We start from the raw sequence: 12462 nt of genomic DNA, 5'->3' as shown, positions 1-12462 counted from the left end.
CCAATGAATTTAAAGTATAAACTTAAAACTAATAAATTATTGAGGGGACTAGATTAAGCCCGTTCGGTTGGAGATGTAATGAATATTACCTGACACTGTTCCTTTAAATATAATTTTTGTATGACTATAATTTTAAACAAGACTACATTTGGCTCTTTTGATTGGAAATGACTTTAGAGCAGTTCCAGCGTGGTGGAGGCCCCTTAAGGCTATCCACTATGCTATCCACCCAGTGAACAGTAACTGCCCTTAATGAACAGTAACCGTTTTTTGCATCTCCACCCTTACACTGAATAGCCCTGGCAATTAGCAATAAAAAATTACTATTTATTTATTTATAAAATAATACAAAATAATTTTATTTGTAATTTCGGATAAGATTTTTAATCGTTCTCGTTGCGCCACGTGTCATTATCCGAAAAGACAATTATTGGTGATGGATTTCCGATAAGATTATTAACCAATCACGTCACGCCACATGTCATAGTCTGTTTACAATCTTTGAGGATAGATTTCAATTAGATTTTTAACGAATGATAGCATGCCACGTGGCATTATGTACAACCTAATCCTTTTTTAATCCTCCATATAATTCACCATCCATCCTCACAAATCTCACACCAATTTCTCTCAAGATCTTTATCATTATTTATAGTTTCTGCTTCCTTCTTCACCAAAATCAAAATTTGTATCACTAGTCATAGTTTATGCTTCCTTCTTACAATGTCTTCTTCTTCCTCAAAGATGATGTGGGAAATCAATCAGTAAGAGGAAGAATTGTTTAACCAATCAGAAAGAATATTCAATTGCGAGGTGGCCCAAAATGAGATGGAAGATGATGAGGAACGTAGAAGGAAAGATGACGAAGCAAGAATGGCCAGAACCTCACATTCCCGTCGGATCATCTAATCTATGGGTCAGATCTGCAGGCCCAACCGTTCCGCAAACCTTGATAGAAGCAGGCAACGACGAGGTACGAAACTCTTGGACGATTATTTTGTCCGCAATAGTGCATTCCCTGATACGTACTTTAGACGTCGTTATAGAATGGAACAACATTTGTTCAACAAAATCATGATTGTTGTTTGCAACCATGATTCTTACTTTGTGCAAAATAAGGATGCTTTTGGTGCTATGGGTCTTCTTCCTGAGCAAAAAATTATTGATGCCTTGCAGATGCTTGCATATGGAGCATCTGCAAACCAAGTGGATGAGATAGCGAGGATGGGGAAATCAACCATTCTTGAATCCCTGATGAGGTTTTGTGGAGTAATCGAATCTATCTACATCGCAGACTACCTCTGGAAACCTCCTGACATGGCCTTGCAAAGGCTTCTAAAGAAGGGCAAGATGCGAGGTTTTCCTGGAATGATTGGAAGCATCAACTGTATGCATTGGACCTGGAAAAACTGTCCAAGTGCATGGCAAGGCGCTTACGAGGATAGAAAATGAGCAAAAAGTAACATTTTGGAGGCGGTGGCATCTTTTGATACATGGATTTGGCACGCCTTTATTGGGGTTCTGGGAGCTTAAAATGACCTCAATGTCCTTGTCCAATCCCAGTGTTCAACGATATTCTGCAAGGAAAGACACCAAAAGTCATGTACTGGATCAACAGACATATGTACGACGGGCCATACTACTTAGCAGACGACATTTACCCAAGGTGGTCATCATTTGTCAAAACAGTGCCACATCCGCGAAGTGCAAAGGAAAAACACTTTGCAAGCTGTCAAGAGAGGTGTAGGAAAGATGTGGAGCGTTGTTTTGGTATCCTTTAAGCTCGATGGGCGATTGTCAGGGGTGCTGCCATAATGTTTGATGTAGAGTCTCTTCGATCCATCATGATGTCATGCATCATTCTTCACAACATGATTGTGGAAGATGAGTACGATTATGATGTCGTTGATGAATATGAGCCAGACACGATGAACAATTCCAGAACACAAATATATTGTGCTCATGATGCCACCGAAGAACTCGTGCAACACGAGCCATTAAAAAGGGATGAACGTTACAATGAAGGGGTCATTCAACGATATACTGCACTTCAAAGGCCATATATGCACAATGCCCGGAAATTGACTTGATAAAGCACCAGTGGGAATTGAAACAAGCTCAAGATACTTAAGTTCATTTAATGTGTTTGTTTTTATTTGGTGTGTTTATTTAATTTTATTTGGTGTGTTTTTTATTATTTGGTATGTTTATGTAATTTTATTTGGTGTGTTTTTTTAGTTTTATTTGGTGTGCTTTTTTTAGTTCATTTAGTGAGTTTTTTATTATTTGGTATGTTTATGTAATTTTATTTGGTGTGTTTTATGTCATTTGAATAAAGATTCTCTTAGTATAAATAAACTACCAAATTAAATAAATTTGCTCTCACTTTAAATAAAGTACTAAATTCAATAAATTGGAAACAACATAAAGTACTCTATTCAATAAATAATAAATTACAACCCGAAGTGATTGGAAAATTATGGGCTCCGATTACAAAAAGTACTCTTTTCATCATCACTTACCCAATTTGTGGTGCTAGGATAATCTTCTCTTGTCGTGCTAGGACCATCTCCTCTAGCTTTCGCTTCTCTTGCACGCCTCCTTCGCACCAAGTCCGCTTTTTCCAAGTTCCAAAAATATTTAGAATTTGGAGACTTCCCTTCAAAAGGTGTGTTCATAATGTCACGATCTCGTTGAGCCATTCTTTTTTCTCTAACTTGTTCCCTTTCTTGCCTAAGTAGCCCTCTTTCTCTCTCATTAGCTTCAAATTCTCTCTCAATAGCTGCAGCTTTTGCCTCCTCTTTAGCCTTATCAGCCTCAAATTTAACCATTTCTCACGCCAAACTCAATTCACCTTGGCAAGCAAGTTCTTCCATATACTTTGCATAATTATTCTTGGAAGCACTCCCTTTTCTCTTTGAAACCTTCTTACCTTGAGGCCTAATTGGATAACGGGTCGACCTCGACGCTTGTTCAGGGGTCAGCGTTTCAGGCAATTCTTATGCGTCGTCTTCATGAACATGGGAGGAATGATTGGGCGTAGAGTGTAAAGAGGTGTTGTTCATGAAAACTTCGGGACCAACAGGCATAACTTTGAATTTAGAACAATCTTTGACAATATTCCAACATTCCCACCGGTTGAATGATTTGTTTTTACTTTTGGTTTTGGCATTATACCAAGCTTGTGCTTAAAGTTCCTACACAATGTGGGAGAAGAAATCAATCAGCAATGAAACTAGGTAACAAATAAATAATACAAAGAAATAATTATAATGAAAGTAGGTAACAAATAAATAATACGAACAAATAATTATAATCAAAGTAGCTAACAAATAAATAATACAAACAAATAATTATAATCAAAGTAGCTAACAAATAAATAATACAAACAAATAATTATAATGTAAATTTGGGTATAGCATAAACAAATAAATAATATATTGTTACCCGATCCGCTAAATTTTCCCTACTTCGAAGATTACCACTAGCTTGTGCCAAGGCGTCTCTCCACGTAGTAAACGATTGGCTAAGTAATTTCCAATGACTAGACATCGATTCTTTGGTTCTTTTCCCACAATTTTTCTCAAGAAAATTGGTATGAATAAGACTCCACATTTCTCGCAATTGCATCTCATTACCCGTAATTGGATCATGAGTAACTTCAACCTAACTAGTACACAACGCAACATCTTCAATAAGCGTCCAATTCGTACCTGCATCAGTAGTCATTTTGTTGGAAAAAAATTGGATTGAAACTTTGAGAGAAAGATAGGAATGTGGTTGAAAGTAGTTGAGAAAATATGAAATTGTGGTGTAAGGTAGAAGATAATGAGAAGATATTTATAGAAAAGTAAAATCAATTTTTTTTTTTTTTTTTTTAAATTTCAAATTTTTTTTTTCTGATTTTTATTAATTTTTTACATTTTTTTTAAATTTTTATTCACCTAATTAATCTATGTCGTTGGATTAAAAAAATTTGAATTCCAACACTCCAGATTGTGCCACGTGGCATAATAGTAAGATTTCTGATTTTTAAACTATTTTTTTTAATTTATAAAGGTGAATAACGTGGACCGTTGATCTTAGATCTAACGGTTGAAATCAAATAAGGTTTTTAAATTATTATTACCGTTGGAAATCTAACGGTCCACAAATTGTTGCGGTTGAAATCCAACGGACTCAGGGAAGCCACGTGGCTTCCCAACGGTAACATTGTCTCAGTGCGTCGCAAGCCCTAGTTACGGAAATCCTGTCGGCCGATGCGCGCATACACGCGCTTGAGGTCCACTCGCCTGATAGAAAAAAATAAAAAAGGGGCTGATGTTTGGGCGACGTCAATCGTGCGTCACGATGCCTTCGGGCTCCTTCGCCAGCACACGCTAGGCTTGCTAGCTCGGGCTCTCTACCACTGTTCATGGGCCTGTTTCTCTGGCTTCAGCACACGCTAGAGCTACTCTTAGAAACGAATGAGAAACACCAAATTGAGAAGACGAAGAAAATAATACGGACAAAAGGAGTTGCGAACTGGAAGAGAAAGACAAGTAACAACACCCACATTTTTTTCTCTCACTCGCCACTCTATAGAAACACACAATATTTATATTTTTTTGGGTAAAGTACAAAAAACTATCTCAACTATTGGTGTCACGACACTTTTATACCTCATCTTTTTCAAATGACAATGTCATACCTCATCTTACGAATTTGTGTCAATGTCATACCTCTGTCAGTTTTTCTGTCAATTTTTTTGTTAAATGCTGACGTGGTTAGATATGGGGACCACTCACTAATCCAACTGGATTAAAATATAATTAAATATATTTTTTAATAATTAAAAATTAAAAAAAATTATATTAAATCTCTCTCTCCCCCATCTCTCTCGCCTCTCTCTCTTCTCTCCATCCCTAAAACCCCTTCCCACCCGACCCCCCTCCCCATCCCCTTCCCACCCGTCCCCCCCAACCTTCCTCCACCACCCTCTCTCTCTCTCGCCTCTCTTTTCTCTCTCTATGTGGACACCCACCTGCATCCCTCAAACCCTTCCCACCCATCCCCCCCCAACCTTCATCCCCCTCACCCTTTCTTCCCCTCACTTCCCGTCTTCCCCAAACTCAAAACCAGAACCACCCAACCCAGATCCCACCCTGCTCCAAACTCAAAACTAGAACCACCCAACCTAGATCTCACCCCGCTCCCGTCTTCTCCATCTTCCCCGAACAGTTTGGACCACACCCAGATCCAACAATTCGTTAACCCGGTGTACAACGTCCCGTATTTCGACACTGCTAACGCATTCATAGCGTCCTCATGCGCCTTGACCGACTCGACGCAGCGAAGATCCAGAGGCATTTCTCACGGCCCGATACGGCGTAGAAAAGGTTGTGGTTGACGGCGAGACAGGTGATTGAGAGGGAGGGGCGGTGGGGCGGGAAAGTGGCGAAGTAGAGGTAGGAGACGGAGAGGTCGAAGGGCTCTAGATGGGAGAGTTTTTGGAGGGAGAGGTTGCGTATAGAAGATGGGAGCGGGGGGAAGAAAGGGTGAGGGGGAGGAAGGTTGGGGGGGATGCGTGGGAAGGGTGGGAGGGTTTAGGGGATGCAGGTGGGTTTCCAGAGAGAGAGGAGAGAGAGGGTGGATCCACAATTTTATATTAAAAAAAAATTATTTTTAATTCTTTAATTTTTAATTATTAAAAAATATATTTAATTATATTTGAATCCAATTGGATTAGTGAGTGGCCCCAGTATCTAGCCACGTCTGCACTTAACAGAAAAATTAACAGAAAAACTGACGGAGTTATGACATTGGCACAAATTCGTAAGATGGGGTATAACATTGTCATTTTAAAAAGATGAAGTATGAAAGTGTCGTGACATCAATAGTTAAGGTAGTTTTTTTGTACTTTAACCTATTTTTTTTTATATCACTCCCTCCTAACTAAAGCAAATCCCACGTTATTTTCATCTCTCTCTCTCTCTCTCTTTCTAAATCTCTCAAACCTTGCCGCATTGTCATCCTCTTCCTCTCTCAGAACTTTGGAAAGAAAATGGCCAAAATCTGAAAGCAGCTGTATTTAGCTCCAAAGAAGGTTACATAATCAAGGTACAAACTCTGAAAGTTTCCACTCTTTAATATTATATGTTGGTATTAAAAAGCTTCTAGCTTTGTTAAATTCTACTTTTGCTTCTCTGCTTGTAATTTTTTTATGTATTTTTATTTTGGTTTGTCAAAGTGCGTGTGTTGAGAAATTAAGTCAGAAAGTTTTACCTGCATTTTCAGTTTTAGGCCCCTTAATTCTATATTTTACTGTTCTGCTTCGGTGTGTAAGAAAAATGAGGACTTTACAACTCTCTAAGAAATATTATGGGTTTTCTCAGTGGATTCCGTTTGGTTCCTGAGAAAGGGAAGGAAAATAGTTGAACCATATACCTCACGTCTTGCAAATATTTAATTATCTGGACTTATATTATATTGTTACATTTCCAGCATTTTCTTGATAACTTTTTATACTCTCTTGACATTTTTGAAGGACATATTTGTCAATTTGTCTCCTGAACTTGTATAGAGCTGTCAGTTTCCCTCCTGAACTTAATTTAATTTTAGCCTATTCTCCCTGTTTGGTTCCTGACACTTTATAAGGGAATATGTGTTGGTTTGTTCATGGTTTGTTTAATTTTGATTAATTATAAAAGTTCAAGGGAAAAATTGGCTAAAATTAAAATTTAAGAGGAAATTGACATCTATGTACGAGTTCATAGACAAACCAACAAATACCTCTTTTTTAAGTGGTCGATATTCAGCGAAAAGCTTGTGTGTATTAAGCGAGCTTTTTGGATCTCATTAGGGTTGCTTTATTTTTTGTTCTGAATTTGTTTATTTAATTTGGGTTTAAAATCCTACTGCACATGCTCTAATAAAAAGTTGCTGACTTTGTTTGCTTTCCCAATCCAATCCATATGACTTGTTTAATTTAAGTCCCCCTTTTTGTTGCAATTTAGCAGATTTAAATAGCCAACAAATAGTTTTGGGATTTGATTAAATCGTTTTAGCTTAATCTTTCTGGCAGTAATTAAAATTTTTAGTCCAGTAAAATATGCAGAAGTTAAAACAAGATGTTCTACACTCTGTCAGTCGTATTTTTGCTTAATTTTTTGCCATTGATTCTACCTTTGTACAAGTTAAGCACTTTAGTTCCGAAATCTTGATTATTTGCATCTCGGTTTCTTAAATTTATTCGTGCAGTGCTTGCAATTACACATCTATATCAGTGTCTAAACTTATATTGTTCTCTGTAGGTACCTGTAGTTATTTTCGATTTTGTTCTCTTACTGTGATGAACAATCTTAAGCTCGGGGTAGATATGGATAGCGCGCACAATCTTTTGCCTAAAGACAGGGAAGGTTCATCCAATGCCTTTGCCGAGCTTTACTTTGACGGCCAGAGGTTCCGCACCACTATCAAAGAAAAGGATCTAAACCCCGTTTGGAATGAGAGCTTCTATTTCAACATTTCTGATCTTTCAAACCTGCATTATCTTACACTGGAGGTCTATGTCAACAATAATGTCAAAGCTACCTACTCCAGGTCCTTCCTTGGAAAGATTAGCCTCACCGGGAACTCATTTGTCCCCTATTCCGATGATGTTGTCTTGCATTACCCCTTGGAAAAGCGCAGCATCTTTTCACATGTAAGAGGAAAGCTTGGCCTCAAGGTGTATGTTACTGATGATCCGTCAATCAAGTCTTACAGTCCAGTCCCTAGTGCCGAATCCCTCGCAAATGCATATCCAAGCACAGCTCATGGACACACCGAAGCAATTTCAAATCCTGTCATGAACGCTTTGCGAAATGAGAGAGCTGGAACAAGACACAGCTTTCATCGTCTTCCTCATTCAAGTCATGACTAACAACAACAGAATCATGCTTCTTTTGCACCGGATGAGCATTATGTGCCCAAGTATGAAGCTAATAAAATGAAACAGGAACAACCGCAGCCTACAAAGCTGGTTCACATGCACTCTGTTGCATCATCACAACCGGTTGATTTTGCACTAAAAGAGACTAGCCCTTACCTTGGAGGTGGAAGAGTTGTTTGTGGCCACGTTATTCACGGAGACAAGACTACAAACACCTATGACCTCGTGGAACGCATGTATTTTCTATATGTAAGGGTTGTCAAGGCTCGCGAGCTTCCTGCTATGGATGTCACAAGGAGTCTTGATCTGTTTGTTGAAGTCAAAATTGGAAACTACAGAGGGATTACAAAGCACTTTGAGAAGCAGCAAAATCCTGTATGAAATCAGTTTTTTGCCTTCTCAAAAGATCGAATGCAAGCATATGTATTAGAAGTTGTGATTAAGGAAAACAATCTAATTAAAGATGATTTGGTGGGGCTTGTAAGATTCGACATCAATGAGGTGCCGATGAGTGTCCCACCAGATGGTCCTCTAGCTCCCGAATGGTACTTGCTAGAAAGGAGAAAAGATTAAGAATGAGCTGATGCTCGCAGTCTGAATTGGAATGCAAGCAGATGAGGCCTTTTCTGATGCATGGCATTTTTTATGCAGCTACTCCTGTTGATAGCACACCAGTTGCCTCCACATCAATACGTTCGAAGGTCTATGATGCACTAAGGTTGTGGTATGTGCATAATAATTTGATCGAGGCACAAGACCTTTTTGTAGCAGAGAATAATCGTTTCCCGGAGTCATATGTCAAGGTATATATAGCTTGGAAACCAGGTTTTGAAAACAAAGACACTTCAGGCTCGAAATCTAAACCCTTTTTGGAATGAAGATCTTTTGTTTGTCACTTCCGAACCCTTTGAAGATCATCTTATCATTTTGGTTGAGGATCATGTAAACCCTGGAAGAGATGAAATTATTCGGAGAGTCATATTACCACTAAATGTAGTAGATAGGCATGATGATGATCGTATGACCCTTCCTTATGGTTTAATCTAGAAAAGCCAATTGTTGTCGATATAGATCAATTGAAAAGGGACAAGTTCTCAAGTCGCCTTCTTCTTCGAGTTTGTCTTGATTGAGGTTATCATGTTCTTGATGAGTCAACTCATTACAGCAGTGATTCAAGCCCTACTGCAAAGCAGCTTTAGAGGCCATCAATTAGGGTACTAGAGCTCGGAATCTTGAATGCATCAGGGCTTCACCCAATGAAAATGCGCAATGAAAATGGCACATCAGATACATACTGTGTGGCAAAGTATGGTCATAAATGGGTCCGAACAAGAACCCTCGTTAATAACCTAAGTCCAAAATTCAAAGCATTCTCTTCTTGGCACCAGAGCCAGTTTGAAAAAGAAAAAAAAACAAAAAAGAAACCCTAGCTGGATAGCACTATCACGGCTCAGCCGTGTTTGGTTTGCCTTCCTTGATTAGTGAGCGATTATAGTCGTTGCTATCCCTCAATCAATGAGCGACTGTTGTTGTTGCTACCCCCTCTGAATTCGAAACGAACAGCAAGTGACGCTGTCATTGTTGACCCGAATCTACCCAATCGATTCACTTCGTTGTGTGACAAACCAGACTTGCTGCCCCGTATCACTACAACCCAACCTAATTTCACATTAGACCACGACGCCACCGCAACTGCTATCCCATCATGCCCAGAATCCCTGAACTCAGTACGAATTTGTCGTTCCTATACCAGATTCGACTTACCCGACTGTAACCCTGAGATTTGATCTGTACCTGCCTCAAATCATCTTGTCTGACTGACTTCTGTCAACCCCAAAGAACCCACCATCACCGTTGCTACAACTCGCTTTGAAAACTGCTGCTATTGTCATTGATGTCTTCTCTGTGTGAAGGCTTGAATCACCCACACCACTGCTGCTGTTTAAAGAAATGAAGAAGATAAATAGAGGGAAAAAAAAAGGAAAAAAAGGAAAAGAAAAGGGGAATCAAAAGTCCACGGGAGAGAAAAGAATTGGTTGATTATTAGGCTTTTTTTTTTCCTTCTTCGGCCATCCAGATTGCAGCCAAGCTTGGGTGTGGTTTTTTTGGGCTTGGGCTTTATTAATCAGTTACTCACGTTGCACCCAGACTAATGGTAGGCCAAACTTATGGGACCAATCGTGACAGGTTCAAGTCGCGTGCATTGGTTGTCAAAGCTAAGGTAGATTCTGACCATACAGGTAATAATGGTAAGGCTTTAAAAGTTTCCGCATAGTACATGGACAATTGATTCTAGTGCTACTGAATATATGACTTGTGATTCTAGATAGGTACAAACGTTAAAACCATCAACCAATACTATAGTTAGTGTTACCAATGGTAATATTGTCCTTATTATTAGGGAAGGTAATGTGTCCCTCTCTGATACCCTGAATCTTGACTCCGTACTTGTTGTTCCTTCCCTTAACTATAATTTATTATATGTTGCTCAAATAACTGTCGTCCTACATTGCCTTGTTATTTTTTGGCATTTCTTTTGTGTTTTTAAGGATATTCGGACTCGCAAGACGATTGGTTATGGTATTAGGAGGGGAAAACTCTACTACTTAGAGCTAACATCGAACAGTTCTCGAAATTTGACTCAAGCTCTTGTCGTGGAAAGATCACATGAGGAGAGGGATAAGGTTTCAGACGTTTAGTTGTGACATCATCGACTTGGACATGCTTCTTTCGACTATTTACGAAGGTTGTTTCCTAGCCTATTTGTTAAGCATGATGTTTTTAGCTTTAAATGTGATGTTTGTGAAATGGCTAAAAGTCATCGTACTTCATTTCCGTCGAGTATGAATAAAAGTTTTATTCCATTTATGATAATTCATTCTGATGTTTGGGAGCCATCTAAAACTACTACGTTTGGTGGTGCTCATTGGTTCGTTAATTTTATTGATTATTACACACATATGACTTGGGTCTGTTTAATGAAGTCCAAAAGTGAAGTTCCTTCTTTGTTTCAACAGTTTTACAAAATGGTACAAGTACAATATAAGTCACACATACAGGTTCTCAGGAGTGATAATGGCCGTAATATGTTAACTCTAACCTTCATGCCTTTCTTGATCATAATGGCATTGTTCATCGAACCACATGCCCATATACTCCGTAGTAAAATAGGATTGCAGAACGCAAGAACCGTCAACTTTTGGAGGTTGTTCATGCTTCTTTGCTTAAGGCTCGTCTCCCATTATCCTATTAGGGAGAAGCCTTCACCTCAGCTGCATATCTCATTAATCGTGTTCCATCCCGATTCGTTGATTTTCAAACACCACTTCAGGCTCTCTCTTCACACGTTAATGCTCATGCGGTCCCCAATCTTCCACCTTATGTGTTTGGTTGTGTGACCTTTCATTCATCTCCATAAACAGCAGAGGAGTAAGCTTGAACCTCAGGCCTTACGGTGTATGTTTGTGGGGTATGCCTCAAATCAAAAAGGATATCCTTGTTATCACCCTCCGACGAAAAAGTTGTTTGTTACTATGGATGTTGCCTTTCATGAGAATAATATGTACTTTGCTAATCCCGAGTCTTCACTTCAGGGGGATAATCAAATAGAAGTTCAAACTCTTTATTATCCTATTTCAGAGACAGATAGTGTGAATGTTTTAGATTTAAGTGGTGATGTCTTGGAAATAAGTGGTGATCATTCACAAGAAAATAATAATGTGAATGAATTAGAAGCAAGTGGTAATGTCTTGGAGACAAGTGGTGATCATTCACATGGAAACAATGTTGAAAACTTTCAAAGTAACGAGTTGACTGCACCAGATAACTCACAGCATTCCTCTCCACCTGACAGCTCATTGCCAGTTTCCTCACCAGCGGACAACCTTGTGTCGCCAACTACCTCATAATCAATCTCGTCGCCCTTGAGCCCTAATAACCATAACCAATCGCCTCCAATCCCGGATGCACCACCGCTACATCACCTCCCTTACCATGTAAACCGAGGTATTCCTAAACCTACTTATGAAGCTAACCCTAAATGCAAAACTAGGTATCCAATGAATAAGCTCAACCCTGAATCCAATGTGTTATACCTATTAACTAATTATGTGTCTACTAGTCACCTGTCAGAATCAAATAAGTCATTTGTGTATCAATTATTTACTGTATCTATTCCTAATAGTGTGCAGGAGGTTTTAGTTGATCCACATTGGCAAACAGCAATAAATGAAGAGTTGAAGTCTTTGAAGAAAAATGCTACCTGGGATATCACAGACTTGACAACTGATAAGAAACTTGTGGGATATAAATGGGTATATACTGTGAAGTATAAAGTTGATGAGACAGTGGATCGCTTTAAGGCAAGACTGGTAGCAAAAGGATACATTAAAAAAAATATGGAATTGACTATATAGATACATTTGCTCATATGGCTAAGATCAACACAATTCGTGTTTTGTTGTCCTTGGCTGCAAATCTTGATTGGCCTTTACAACAGTTCGATGTGAAGAATGTCTTCTTGCATAGAGATTTGACAGAAGAGATTTATA

General features: G+C 38.8%; 2 pseudogenes; one reads left to right on the top strand and one right to left on the bottom strand.

The window, feature by feature from the left end:
- Window positions 1-2477: 2477 nt before the first annotated feature.
- On the bottom strand, window positions 2478-5349 carry LOC148691246 (uncharacterized; annotated as a pseudogene).
- Window positions 5350-7330: 1981 nt separating this feature from the next.
- LOC137712223 (multiple C2 domain and transmembrane region protein 7 pseudogene) lies at window positions 7331-9342 on the top strand (annotated as a pseudogene).
- Window positions 9343-12462: the final 3120 nt, after the last annotated feature.

This window comes from Pyrus communis, chromosome 14 (assembly GCF_041283825.1).
Source record: "Pyrus communis isolate YQ-2024b chromosome 14, ASM4128382v1, whole genome shotgun sequence".
In the NCBI taxonomy this organism is placed as follows: Eukaryota; Viridiplantae; Streptophyta; class Magnoliopsida; order Rosales; family Rosaceae; genus Pyrus; species Pyrus communis.
Note: the sequence above shows the minus strand (reverse complement) of the source record. Positions and strands in the feature narration are given on the sequence as shown.